Source organism: Crocuta crocuta, unplaced genomic scaffold, assembly GCF_008692635.1.
Source record: "Crocuta crocuta isolate KB4526 unplaced genomic scaffold, BGI_CrCroc_1.0 scaffold16, whole genome shotgun sequence".
NCBI classification, from domain to species: Eukaryota; Metazoa; Chordata; class Mammalia; order Carnivora; family Hyaenidae; genus Crocuta; species Crocuta crocuta.
Window position 1 is genome coordinate 15,182,530 of NW_027531893.1, and position 12,822 is coordinate 15,195,351.

The 12,822-nt window shown below is 42.9% G+C and overlaps 1 long non-coding RNA gene across 3 annotated transcripts in view; it reads left to right on the forward strand.

The window, feature by feature from the left end:
• LOC144239204 (uncharacterized) overlaps positions 1-12,822 on the forward strand; it is a 141,404-nt gene that overhangs the window by 23,357 nt on the left and 105,225 nt on the right. For all 3 annotated transcript variants that reach the window (XR_013337337.1, XR_013337339.1, XR_013337338.1), the window contains exons 2-3: positions 511-610; positions 1,922-2,039. This is a non-coding gene — a long non-coding RNA (uncharacterized LOC144239204). The remainder of the gene's footprint in view (positions 1-510; positions 611-1,921; positions 2,040-12,822) is intronic.

A 12,822-nucleotide genomic window follows, 5' to 3' on the forward strand; every position in this document is an offset into this window, starting at 1 on the left:
TGTGTGTGTGTGTGTGTGTGTGTGTGTGTGTGTGTGTGTGTGTGTGTGTCCCTGCACCTGCTCTCCAGTGTCGCCATTGCCTGGATAGGATGCAAGAATGGGAATGGAGCCTGAAAGGAACCATGCAGTGTTGATGGACTGAATGATTAACTGTGTTCCCAATGTGCTTGGTTTAAAGACACAATCTGTGCTGTGTGCTTCTAAATGGAGACTCTTGTGGTAATTAGAATTATGCTCAGGCTTCTCTTCCAAGCCGAGTGAAAGCTTTTGCTTCTTTAGATGTTCTGTTACCATGAACCTGGGACAGTGATTTCATTCCAGCCCTACTGGACTTGCTGCTTACTCCCACCTGTTCAGCCCAATTGCAGCCAGTTAGCAGATATACAGGCTGCTTGCTTTATTCTGGGCATTGGATGGTCCATACTCAATCCTTGGGACAGTCCGTGCCAGCTCTCTCTGCCCTTCCAGGATGTCTGCTGATGTTGCCTCCCTTGCTTTCCCTTTGTACAGGACCGTTTTCAGAATAAGAAATTTTGTTTTCTGTTCCCTGGCCCTGCTGAACATGTTCCATTTCTTCAAACATGCCAGGTTCTCTCAGGCCTTCGCACAGGTGGGTTTTTGCTCTTAGAGCACTCTTTCCTCTTGCAGCCTCTGTGCCTGATGAATTCATTATTCACATCTGAGCTGAGACATCACTTCCCTCAAGAAGACTTTCAATTGCCTGTAAGCTGATTAAGGATCCACATCAGTGTTTCCATACTGCCTTGTGTTTATAGCCCCTTCCCTACAATCAGGGCACTTACTTATCGTCCCTAAATGGTAAATGATTGTCTGGTTACCTGTTAGTTTATTCTGTTAGGTGGTTAGCATTATGAGGGCAAAGACTCTCTTTTATCCAGTGTGTCTGATTTCAGTTCTTGAGATTTAACTCTGCAGCTATCTGTTTAGTTACCATTGTTGGCTCTCCTTATTTAAATGTGGGAGAATGTTCCAAAAACCTCTTAAGGAAGACCTGACTACATTTGGAAATGAGTGGTGCCCACCTGGTTTAGTTTGATGAAACCAGAAAGCTCTTTTCTGCTAACAGTGTTCTTCTGACATTAGACCATTCACTCTTTTTTTCTAATTGTTTTATTTTTGAGAGAGAGAACACCAGCCAGGGAGGGGAAGAAAGAGGAAGACAGGATCTGAAGCAGGCTCCCGCTAACCATGAGATCATGACCCAAACTGAAGTCTGATACTTAACTGACTGAGCCACCCAGGCTCCCCTAGACCAACTACTCTTTTAGAGTTACAGGCAATTATCTTCTTTTGAGATGCACATATTCCTGAGAGGATTAATCAAGCCATTTGGTATGAATTAGCTTTTCTCTTTGGTCTCAATTGTGCCGATCAGAGGGCTTACCAGAGGAGTTAAGAAAAAAATACAAATTCCTGGTCCCTATTCACAGAAATTCTAATTCATTTGGACTCCAGAATGAATAGACCATTAGCATACTTATACTTAGCCAGCCTTTTATTTATTTATTATTAAATTTTTTTAATGTTTATTTTATTTTTGAGAGAGAGACACACACAGAGTGTCAGTGGGGGAGGGGCAGAGAGAAAGGAAGACACAGAATCCAAAGCAGACTCCAGGCTCTGCGCTCTGAGCTGTCAGCACAGAGCCCTATACTGGGGCTTGAACTCACAAACTGTGATATAATGACCTGATTTGAAGATGGATGCTTAACGCTTAACCGACTGAGCCACCCAGACACCCCTTAGCCAGCCTTTTAAAGGGAAAGCTTCAACCACTCATAGAACAGTATATTCTAGCGGTAATTTAGAGTGTTAGATTTAGTTACAGAATCCAGATTTACAACTAAATAAATCTCCTGTGAGGAAAACTGTGGGTTGACTCAATCCATTTTTATTCCAGCTTCCTTTAAAGGTGCTTTTCTTCCTACAAAGAAACTACATCTCCCAGAGAGGATTTCTGAAAATCTGGCACACTTGCTTGAAACCCAGAATCGGAACTGAGTTAAGTAGGGAGCAAGGTAAGAGGCACTCTTTTTGCTGGACGGTGCATAGCAGAGACACTTTGGACCTATAGTTTGCAGATTACTAGTTTGGCAGGCACCTTCTTCAGTTTGGTGGGAGCAGAGGATCCTTTGCGGCTCAGTTCTACTGTGTTGTTTTGGGAGTCACTCCTAGAAGCTCAGTCTAGAAGCTGTTTCTTCACTTGTTTCAAGGATTCTAAAATCCATCTCTGTATAAGGCAATGCACAGGATCCAAAGCCCAAGAGATCTGTGCTTTAGTAGCTGAAGTAGATTATGTTCTCAGCAACCAAACCCTAGAAGATCACCTACTCATTCTAATCAGACCTCAGACTTTATCATTCATATCTATATTGGTGACAATGTGGGAGTCTTGAGAAAATGAAGTTCTCTACAGAGCATTCTCCCTAAATTTTGACCACTAAGTAAGTTGCACCGTGATTCTATAAAGCCTAGGATTATTGCTTCCTTTGCGGTTCCCCATTTTAGGTGACGGTTCATCAGTGACCCATCTCTTACCTTTCTAGTGCTTTTAATCTTTATCATCTGTTAACCTAGTGTCTTGTATGATTTTCTATAAACAATTGTTGAAAGAGTAAATTAAAAAACAAATTAGTGAGTGCATGAATGAATGGGGGAGGGAGCAATGTGTATGGAATCAAAATACAATGGTACAGAATAGGTACTCCCTGAATAACTACAGAATAAATAAACATATGAACATATAAATAATGTACTAGCACAAGGCTTAGTACATTGTAGGTGCTCGCTGAATTTTTATTGAATGAATTAATGAATGATGTCTGTAAAATGACTAGCATAGAACCCATCTATAACATTTTAAAATAAATGAATGAAAAATAATTTCCTGTACCCGTATGGATTCTTTCTTCTACCATCTTTTCTTCAACTCCTTCCAATCACCTTGGCCAAGGTCTCATTTCTTGCCTTAGAGACTTCCTTGGCCCTAAGCCATCCATCAACATCCATTAATCTGTCTTCTGTCAGCTAACTTCTGGCTCATCCCCAACCAATGTTTTCAAATATCTACATTTATATACCTTACAAAAATGAGGAGGTAAATAACAGATGCCTCCTACTACCTACTTATTATATCTTAGACCCCTACTAGGTTCTTTCTGTGTATCATCACAAAGTTTCACTATAGCATAATTATCTCCAGTTCACAGATGAGGAATCTGAGGCTCAGAGAAGTTAAGTAACATGTCAAGGTCACATAGTTAGTAAATGACATACCTGGAATCTGAACACTGACTGGTCTTTCATGTCAAAGTTACTGTTTTTTCCACAACCTGCTGATTATGAAGCTCTAAAACAGATGTGAAACAGACACATTTGCATCTACATGCACATTCATCTACATTAGGCTCTTTTAGCAGCAGCTCAGGGACATTCTGAACTGAATAACTCTGTCGTGGGGGGTGCCCCATGCACTATAGGGTTAGTTTAGCAGCATTGCTGGCCTCTACCCACTAGATGCCAGTAGTACCCTCCATCGTAAGTTTGACAACTAAAAATGTCTTCACATATTGTCAAATGTCCTCTGTGGGGCAAAACCTGCCTTGATTGAGACAAATTGATCTGTGTATTGAAGAGAAAGCAGTTCAGTATGTGTGGGATCCTGTAGGCAGAAAGAATGCTCAGTGATGGTGGGACACTGAGCTGGCCAAGGCCTTGGTTGGGCTGACGATGAGACTGGCTGGGAAGTCCTCCCCAGGAATTAGAGGTCAGCTTGCACTCTGTCAGGACATGTGCATTCCATACCACAGGTGAATTCAGGAACTAGGATACAGAACATCTGGTTCCATTGAAAGCAGTGGAGTATAATGGGGAAAGTGATAGACTAGGAGGCAGGAAGACATGGTTCCAGATTTACGCTTTCTGCTAACTCACTGTTTGGCCTAGGGCCAGTGTCAATCATCTTATAACAGCACTAACATTTACTGATGGTTATTATGTGCCAGACACTGGTCTTAATGCTTCATATATATTTATTCATTTAACTCCCATGACAGTCCATTAAAATAGCTCTCTCATTTTTACCAGTAAGGAACCTGGGCAAGCAATAGCCAAGAGGCTATGGAATAGCCAAGACTACATGTGGTAGAGTCAGCAGTGTCTGTTTTCTCTTTATGTCAAAAGAGAGATTGGAATAGTTGATTTCTTAGCTATCACCCAGTCTGAAAAGTCTAGGATTCTAAGCATTCATTGATTTAACATACATTTATTGAGCATAAATATATGCTGGACAGCATGGGGTCTGAATCCTCCCTAGGAACTTTTAGTTCTAGAATAGGAGAGGTAAGACAAGCACAGTTTTATTTAAAAAATTAATTGCAGTGACCACTGTTAACTAAGTGGCTATTAGATGTCAGGCATGTGTTAGATGTTTGACCTGAGTTAACTTTAATCTGCACAGTAACTCTTTGGGGGCCATTACTATCTTTTCTCAGGTGAACAACTGAAGCTCAGAGAGGTGAATTGACCTGCCCATGACTATCTTTGGGGGCCATTACTATCTTTTCTCAGATGAACAACTGAAGCTCATAGAGGTCAGTTGACCTGCCTGTGACTATCAGAGTGCAGTCAGAGGTTTAAAAAAAATATTCTGTTGGAGTGGAGGTGGCAGAGGGTAAATGTTTCATTTCAGGTGCAGCTAGCCAGCCTCCCCTCTCTGTCATTTGGGGAGGAAATGGAAGAGGTCAGCACAGCATCTAGAATCTGAAGGCTTCGCTTCTCTGGCTTCAAATTTTGGCAACTCCAAATTTCTTTGCCTCTATCCTGAGAAAATCATGGAGGGAGAGACTCTGGATGGATGCCATAAGGAGTTGGTGGCTCCATGAATAAGAATAACAAAGCAGTTCTCTCCTGCTTGTTCCTAAGAATGACTGGGGACCCCTTTTCTCAGAACACTAAGATGACGCTGTCCTTACCTGGTATCCTGTGGCCCTGTTGTCCCCATAACTGCACTGTGTGGCATCTACAAGCCTAGAAAGATCCTTTTCCCATATTGTTCATTTGTTTTCTAATATCCACTCCCCATCTAACACCTATAGGTAAACTCCTAATCATCCTTAGTGATTACACTCAGTCACCTCTTCCCAGAAGCCTTCCACAGTCCTCCTGGTTTAAATGACAGCTTCTTCTGCACTTTCTTAGCCTTTGATTTATATCTTTATTTTTATAGTCATTATTCATATTAATGTCCCCCTCAGTCACTCAGAGGTTCCTAAAGGGCAGGGGCTTTGTGTTTTATTCATAAACTGTGTGTACCATTGTGCCCAGTTGATGACAATTATTCATTCCACAAACATTTTTTGAGTACAAAGCAAGCACTGTGCTAGATTTTGAGGTAGGTTCCCACAGTCTACTTCAAGAGAAAAACAATCTAACTATAGTTGTGACCCAGTGTTCTAAGTGTTATGAAAAGTACAAGGCACAGAATGAAACAAAAGAGGGAAGCTGACTCTACAGGAAATCAGGAAAGATTTTCCAAAAGAAATGCTCTAGCTGGACTTTGAAATATAAGTGGGAGCTTGTCAGGAAGACAAAGCAGGTAGAAAGGAAAGGTTTGGTAGATGGAGGGAACAGCCTGAGTAAAGGCCTGGAGGCATGAAACAATGAGGTGAATGCAGGGAATTGTATCTGTCGCTTGGATGAAGGGTGGGATTTGTACAGGGGCAGCAGGGGATATAGCTCAGATTAAGGGGTTAAGGAGTGATGAATTTTGTACGCTCTATTGAAGAGCTTGAGTTGATTCTGATAGGTGCTATGGGATGTCTGTCAAAGCCACAGAGCAATAGCCTGATGCTACCATCTACAGACAGAATCTTGACAACCATGTCTGTTCTTAATGAGCCCACATCCTTGACCATAGCTGATGGGACCAGGGATGGACATCTGGGCCAACCCAAATCCTCTGCCCCAAGATTTGTAATTAGAACTGAGAAAGAGTTGTCCATCTCTAGAGTGGCTAATATATGGCATGTGAAATCACTAGGCAAGTTCCCTTTTGGTTCATTAGTGTGGATATGATGGGCTGAACTGTGTCTCCCCTAAAATTCATATGTTGAAGTCCTTAGCCCAGTGCTAACCTTAGAATGTGACTATCTTTGGAGATAGAGTTTTTAAATAGGTAATTAAGATTAAATGAGATCATCAGGCGGGGCTGTAATCTAATATGACTGGTGGCCTTATAAGAAGAGGAGGTTAGGACAGAGACACACACAGAGGAAAGGCTATGTGAAGACACAGGGAGAAGACAGCCACAAATAAGCCAGGTTAAGAGGACACAGAAGAAACTGATGCTACTGACACCTTGATCTTAGTCTCTTCTAGCCTCCAAAATGGAGGGAAAATACATACAGGCTGGGTGGTTTAAGCTTCATTATGGAAGCCCTAGAAAACTAGTACAGTGGGTCTCTAGCTAACTTTTGGGTATCTCTGATCTCTTCTCTGTTCAGTGGGCCCTAAGGGATGGCCCCTCCCTACCGCCTTACCATCTACAATGGTAATGTTCTGATGCCTGGTGGTACAAAAAGGGGCTGCTTCTTTACTCATTCTGGAAACAATTTTCCTGTTGTTCCTAAATTGAATGCATGTACACTGGACTCTGATGGAAGTTTGAGCAGTTCTTTGCTCAATGATTCAGGGTTCAGGTGCTAAGCCTCAAACTATGCAGTGTCTGGGGCAGCAGGGCCCATTCAACAGGGTGATTCTGACCATCTTGATCACAGACATGGCTCAGAGCACCCTAGGACTTTGAGTTTGTCCCATACAGATGTTCCCTCTATCCCAGTGCTCTCCTTTCTCTCCTAGACTTCTTAGGCCCCCTCCCTTTATTCCTTTCTTCCTGGAGTACTCCCACTCTCGTGAGTTCCCTCCCATTCTTGGAGCTACACTTTCCCCCCACTCCTGCAACACATCCTCCCAAAATCAAGTCTCCATACCCACCAATCTCTTCTGGTGTCTGGTAGATTTACTAGCCTCAGACTGTGACAGTCACGAGCTTTTCCCTTCCACCTTGGTTACTGATGTCTGTAGAGGGTAGTTCAGTGCAGGGCCAGCTGGCTGGGTTGTAGAGACTGCTTTTTCCTGTAGATAGATTGGAGCATCTCCTTCTACTCTAGGTTTCTGAGGCTGGTTGTTCCCTAGAGTAGTTAGAATGAAATTCATCTTATTACCCTAAGAATTACTTTACTTCCAAACTACACCCCTCCTACATAACACACCCTTCTGATCTGCTGATAATTTAATATTCCTTTTATTAACATTACTTTACATCTATTTCTGGTAAGCTAATACCCTAGCCTCTTTATATTCTTTTTTGCCCTTTTCTTGTCCAGAGTTCAATCATAAATCCACTTGGCAGTGAATGCTTGTTCCAAGTTCCACTTATGTTGGAGCCTAGCTCTTCTTTTTTTACTTCACTGTATATATAAGCCTAGAAATGGTGAAGTGGCCATAGACTATCTGCTCTGGACATGATGGGGCTCAGAAATGAGAAGGGAGCAGTTAATGAAGCAGACATCCAAGAGAAACAGAAGAGTGATGGAGATGGGAATATTCTTAGTTCCAAGTAATATTCTGGTTTTAGTTCCCCAAACCTTCCTGCCCTTAGGTGGCTGTGGCAGAGATGGATTTCATCCTGGGTGTGCATCCTCCCTTCTATAGCAATATTAACCCCTAGTTTTTAGAGCAGTACATGGCTGCCTAGATTAAAGACTACATTTCCCAGCTTCCCTTACAGCTAGGTATGGCCGTGGGATATATTCTGGCCAATGGGATGTGACTGGAATTGATATGTATAATTTCTGAGTTGTGCCCTAAAAGCCATGTACTGATTCCTCACTCACCTTTTCCTTCCAGATAGTAGATACAGTCTTAGACCATGTAGGTGAGTATAATACCTAGGCATGGCAGAGCAAAAAGAGGGAAGAAACCTGGGTCACAGACAAAATGGAGTCATTGTAAGGCTCTGGCCTCCTTGTATCTGGACTATAATATGGGGAAAAAGTAGCTAATTTGTTTAAGCCACTGTCATACTGGGACTCTGTTATATCAATGAGATCTATAGCCATCCTGAATACTGTGGGTGGCTTCTTTTGTTTTTTGGTCTGTCCACTGTCTCTTCCCACAAATTCTTCAATTTAGCCTAAAGTAAGAGAGCTCATCTTTCCTTTCTTCATTACTCAAATGAAAGCAGTAAAGCTGGGGTTGTTAGTCATGCTCCCTCTGGGTGAAGGCCCATGAGAATGGGAACAAGGAAGGCAATTTCCAGAGAAAAACACAAGTGAGAGCTATAGAAGCTTGACAGCATTTGAGCTCCTGGTTCCAGTGGTACCTGAAGCTAGATCTTCCCTGCACACTTTCTTCTGTTTCCTTATGTGGTCTACTAAATTGCTCTTTGGGGACTAGGCTCACTGAAATTCAATTTCTTTCTTTTTTCCTCGCCATACTACCAGGAGTGCCTACTAACTCCCCTAAGCCATCATAAACTCTCTGTGCTCTCATCTTTCCCACCTAAAGTTGCTGGATTTCCTTTTTATTGCTGGCTACCAGTGAATTCTCTAATAGAAGGGGAGGCAGTGGGAGTGTTTTTAAATAGATAAGAGATGAGTCTGATTTGCATTCAATGATATTCATCTGCGGGATGGTATAAGTGTTTATCGAATGCAGAGGTGAATTGTCAGCAGCCAGGTATGGGCAGAAAGGATTTTGCAGGACGCTGTGTTTTTGCCAACGCTTCACACCTTCCTTATTTCCAAAGTGAGGCAGTTCCTCTCATTCTCCCAGGATTCCTGAAGGCTCAGACCACAGCTGCTGCCCTTTCCCAGAGAATGGTCTATGAATCACTTTGAAACTGGAGAGGAGGCATGGGGATAAGGATGAGGGCTGCATTCAGAGAAAGACTTTTTGTATGCATCTTGTTTCAGTGAAAGTCACTGAAGCAGAAAGATTAAGCAAGTAACTTAAAGGCTAAGTAAGTAAGCAACTTGCTCAACATCACATAGCTTTTAAATGGGAGTCCAGGACTTAACAGTAGATGAAAGCCTTAGCTCCCTTAACTTCTAAACGGTGACAATAATCTCCATCTCATCAGATTATTGTGAGATTTAATTGAGATAATGCATATTAAGCAGATAGCCTTGGTAAATTCTCCATAAATGGTAGCTGCAATTATTTTTATAATTATATTTTTAATAGACAGCTCCCTGAGCCCCATGATCCTAGACACAGGAGGTTAGCTCTGAGAGTTGGGAGGCAGGGCTGCCATGCTGTGCCTTAAGTGTGAAGGGAATCCCCTCTTGAAGAATGATTGATTACAGTATCAGCCCTGAAAGGAGAGCAAAGAGAAGGGATCCTAGGGAAGATCTACTTTATAGATTTTCCCCCAAGGAAATAACTATTTTCCTCTTCTATGGGAAGCAGAAGCATTTTAGTTTTCATTCACAGATGCCCCTTCCCCTTGGTGACCCTAGCTCTGCTTCCAACAGGAAGATGCCTGCATGGGGTGGGCGGGGGGAGTTGGGTCTAACATGCTTAGACCTGCCTGTAGGTTCTTTGAAGCTGCAGCTGCTCCCCCTCTTTGCTGCACCCTGTGGGCATCTCTGCAGCTGGGCCTTAGGCAAAGCTTTAATTAATGCTAGAAGAAGGACACCCACAGCTGCATTTAGATTCTTCCTGGCAGCTGAGTCGAAGTTTCAGGTGCAGTTGGGGGGATCTGCCCAGGGTCGCTCCCCTACTGAAGACTTCCTGTGTTCCACATGGCCCTCTGGGCAAAGGCCAAAATTCTTAGTGTAAGGAACAAGTCCCCATGTGACAGTGACTCTCATCCAGGGGGCTCTGGGGTGCTGGCACATTGAAATTATTGATAAGAGGTTCACCAAATTTGATTGGTGTTTGTATGGCAGCAGAAACTGAGAGGCATATTTGATGAAGTGTAGATGATGACCATCAGGCAAACTGGTAAGCTTAAGATGAGTGTTGAATTGTTCAAGACACAAGGGATTTTGAGAGGCAGTGTAGGAGGGGGAGGAGAGAGATGGATTGGCTGGTGGTGAGGAGGGACTTGTGTTAAGGGGGGAAATTGCTGATACTTAAGTTCTATGGTATGTAATTTCAATCTCCTTCCCTATGCCTCTGCTGGATCAGAGGAAGCGACCCACTTCTTATCAACAGGTGGTAGGGTGGATTTATTTTGGGGATGTGTTGAAGTGCTTATAACTTGGCCTCCATCTGGATGAGATCCCAGCTATGGAAGTTGTACAAGAGTGGCCCTTTATACATGGTTATGTGTGCATTTCATTCTTTAAAAAAAAAAAAAAACATTTTTAAAAAAGTTTATTTATTTTGAGAGAGAAAGAGAGCACAAGCAGGAAGAGGAAGAGAGAGGGAAAGAGAGAATCCCAAGTGGGCTCTGCATTGTCAGAATGGATCCCAGTGTGGGGCTTGAGCTCACAAACCATAAGATCATGACCTAGGTCAAAGTCAAGAGCTGGATGTTTAACTGACTGAGGCACCCAGGTGCCCCTGTGTGCATTTCATTCTTGTCACAACTTAGAAAAATACTACAAATGGAGATATTTCCATGGTGAATATTGCTCTCTAGATATCCTGCAGCATGACAGGGGAATGACCTCAATTATTAACTCCTCAAAACAGCATGCTGTCAGTTTTATCACTTGTGTATCCATAACTGACTCGAATAGTCCCTGGCATACCGTAGGTGCTGAATAATGACTGCTGTGTGATCTGCCCCATTTACCTCTCTTGTCTCCTCCCTCACCCATCTCCACATACTCTGTTTTATTTTGCTCCATTTCTAGCTTCCAGCTCTTGGAATGTGCTCTACTTTAGAAGTCATTCACTCTTACATTCGTTCAGAATGTATCTTTTGAGTTTCTGTTCTTTGCCAGGCCTTGTGCTAGAAGCTGAAGATATTTGATGAACAAAACATAGAGCCTGCACAGGAGCAGGCAAAGAGAGCATCAACCCAATCATTAGATAAGAAAATATAAAATCTTAGGCTGTGAAAAATGCAGTGAAGGGCAAGTACAAGGCTATTTGCCTATATTAGGATAGAGTTCATACCAAAGTAAGCATGTGATATTTTATCTGGGCTCTGGAGGCCCCCTAAGCCACTGAAAGAATGAAAGATGTACCAGTATGGCTGGAGTGGTTGAGAATGGGGTAGGGAGCATGTTTGGATATGAGGTTAGACAGGTCATTAGGGTCCAGATTTTGTAGAATCTTATAAGCCGTATTAAATGTTTTGGTCTTTATCCTAGAAACAATGTGGAGCCATTAAAAATTTTTAAGCAAAGTGGAGATGTTTGACATGATCGGGTTTGCTTTATGAAAAGATCTTTCTGGATGTAAAGCTTTTTTGAGCTCCCTGCCACCCATCCCCACCCCACTAACCATTCTGGGACCATGCAGTTACTTTGTTGGTAGTGAAGACAGCCACAGTAGGTGACTGAAATCTCATCCATGTATTTATTGACTCTTGGCTGTTCTTCATAATGAACTCTCAGCTTCCCTGTGGGAGGGGGAGCTGAGTAGATTTGCTGAGAAAAGGAAGAACGGGTGGGGGGACTGTAAGGGATGGATATGGGGTTCTGTGTTCTGTTCTCACATCTGTCTCTATTGACGCCCCCTGCCAGGATGATTTATTAGAATTCAATAAACTTCTCTCGTCTTTTCCTAGAAAGAGAAGGACTGGCAGGCGGAGAAGCTGGCCCCTTGCTATCAAGGAAAGGAGAGGCAGTTCAAATGAATCATTCTATTAAGTAGCAGGAGGAACCCATGGTCAGTGTAGGGCCATTGCTGTGTTATTAATTCCAGTTCTCATTTGGAATGTTTAACCTTGGTGATACTAGCAGCTGCAAGAAGATCTGAAAACCCTAAAACCCTAAGTCAGTTGAAAGCCTCACAGTTTCTCTGCTCTAGGAACCAGGGTAGAAAGCCTTTTTGCTCTTTCTACCTGAGATGTTATTTCTACCTGAGTAGGGGCAATGTGCTAGCAAAATGAGGGGGATCAGACCATGCTATGTCCATTTTACTTCCTGCCCAGGAACTGCTATGATAATGTCCTCTGCTGATGGAGGGCTTACCTGGCACATGACTCACAAAGTAAGACAGGACATTTGGTTTAACCAGAATTGCTCTTTAGAAAACTTTGTTGGGAAAACACATTGGTTCATGTTCAGGGCTGGAGTTTATTCTTGGGAGTACCTGAGTGGATTTCCAGGGTTGCTCTGGGGAGGAGGGGGGCAAGAGGGGAAGGCGGTGAAGATAGTGAGATATAGTGGAAAGCCACTTTGTGGCTTTTTGATGTGATTCCTTTCCTATGACCCACCTAGCAAATTTCTGAAAATCCTCAGAAATCACAAAGAGTCAATGGGATTTGATTTTGCATATAAACTATAGAATAAACTGAACTCTGCATCCTGGGTATTACAGAGTGAGCCTGGATGGACTGACTTTGGTATTGTGCTCACTTCTGGACCGACCATAATGGCAGAGAGAATGTGAAGCTTTGATTAGCTTGGGCCTGTCACATGTTTTGTGGCTGGAAAGGGGGGTTGCATCCCACCAGAGCCCAAGGCTGAGAGCATGCAAGAGAGGGCCTTCATCTTTAGGACCATTCTTTCCATTTGCCTTCTCTGTGTCTCTTAAGCTTTTGTCTTCTGTTTCTCTCTCTCTCTCTCTCTCTCTCTCTCTCTCTCTCTCTCTCTCTCTCTCCCCCTCTCCCCCCCC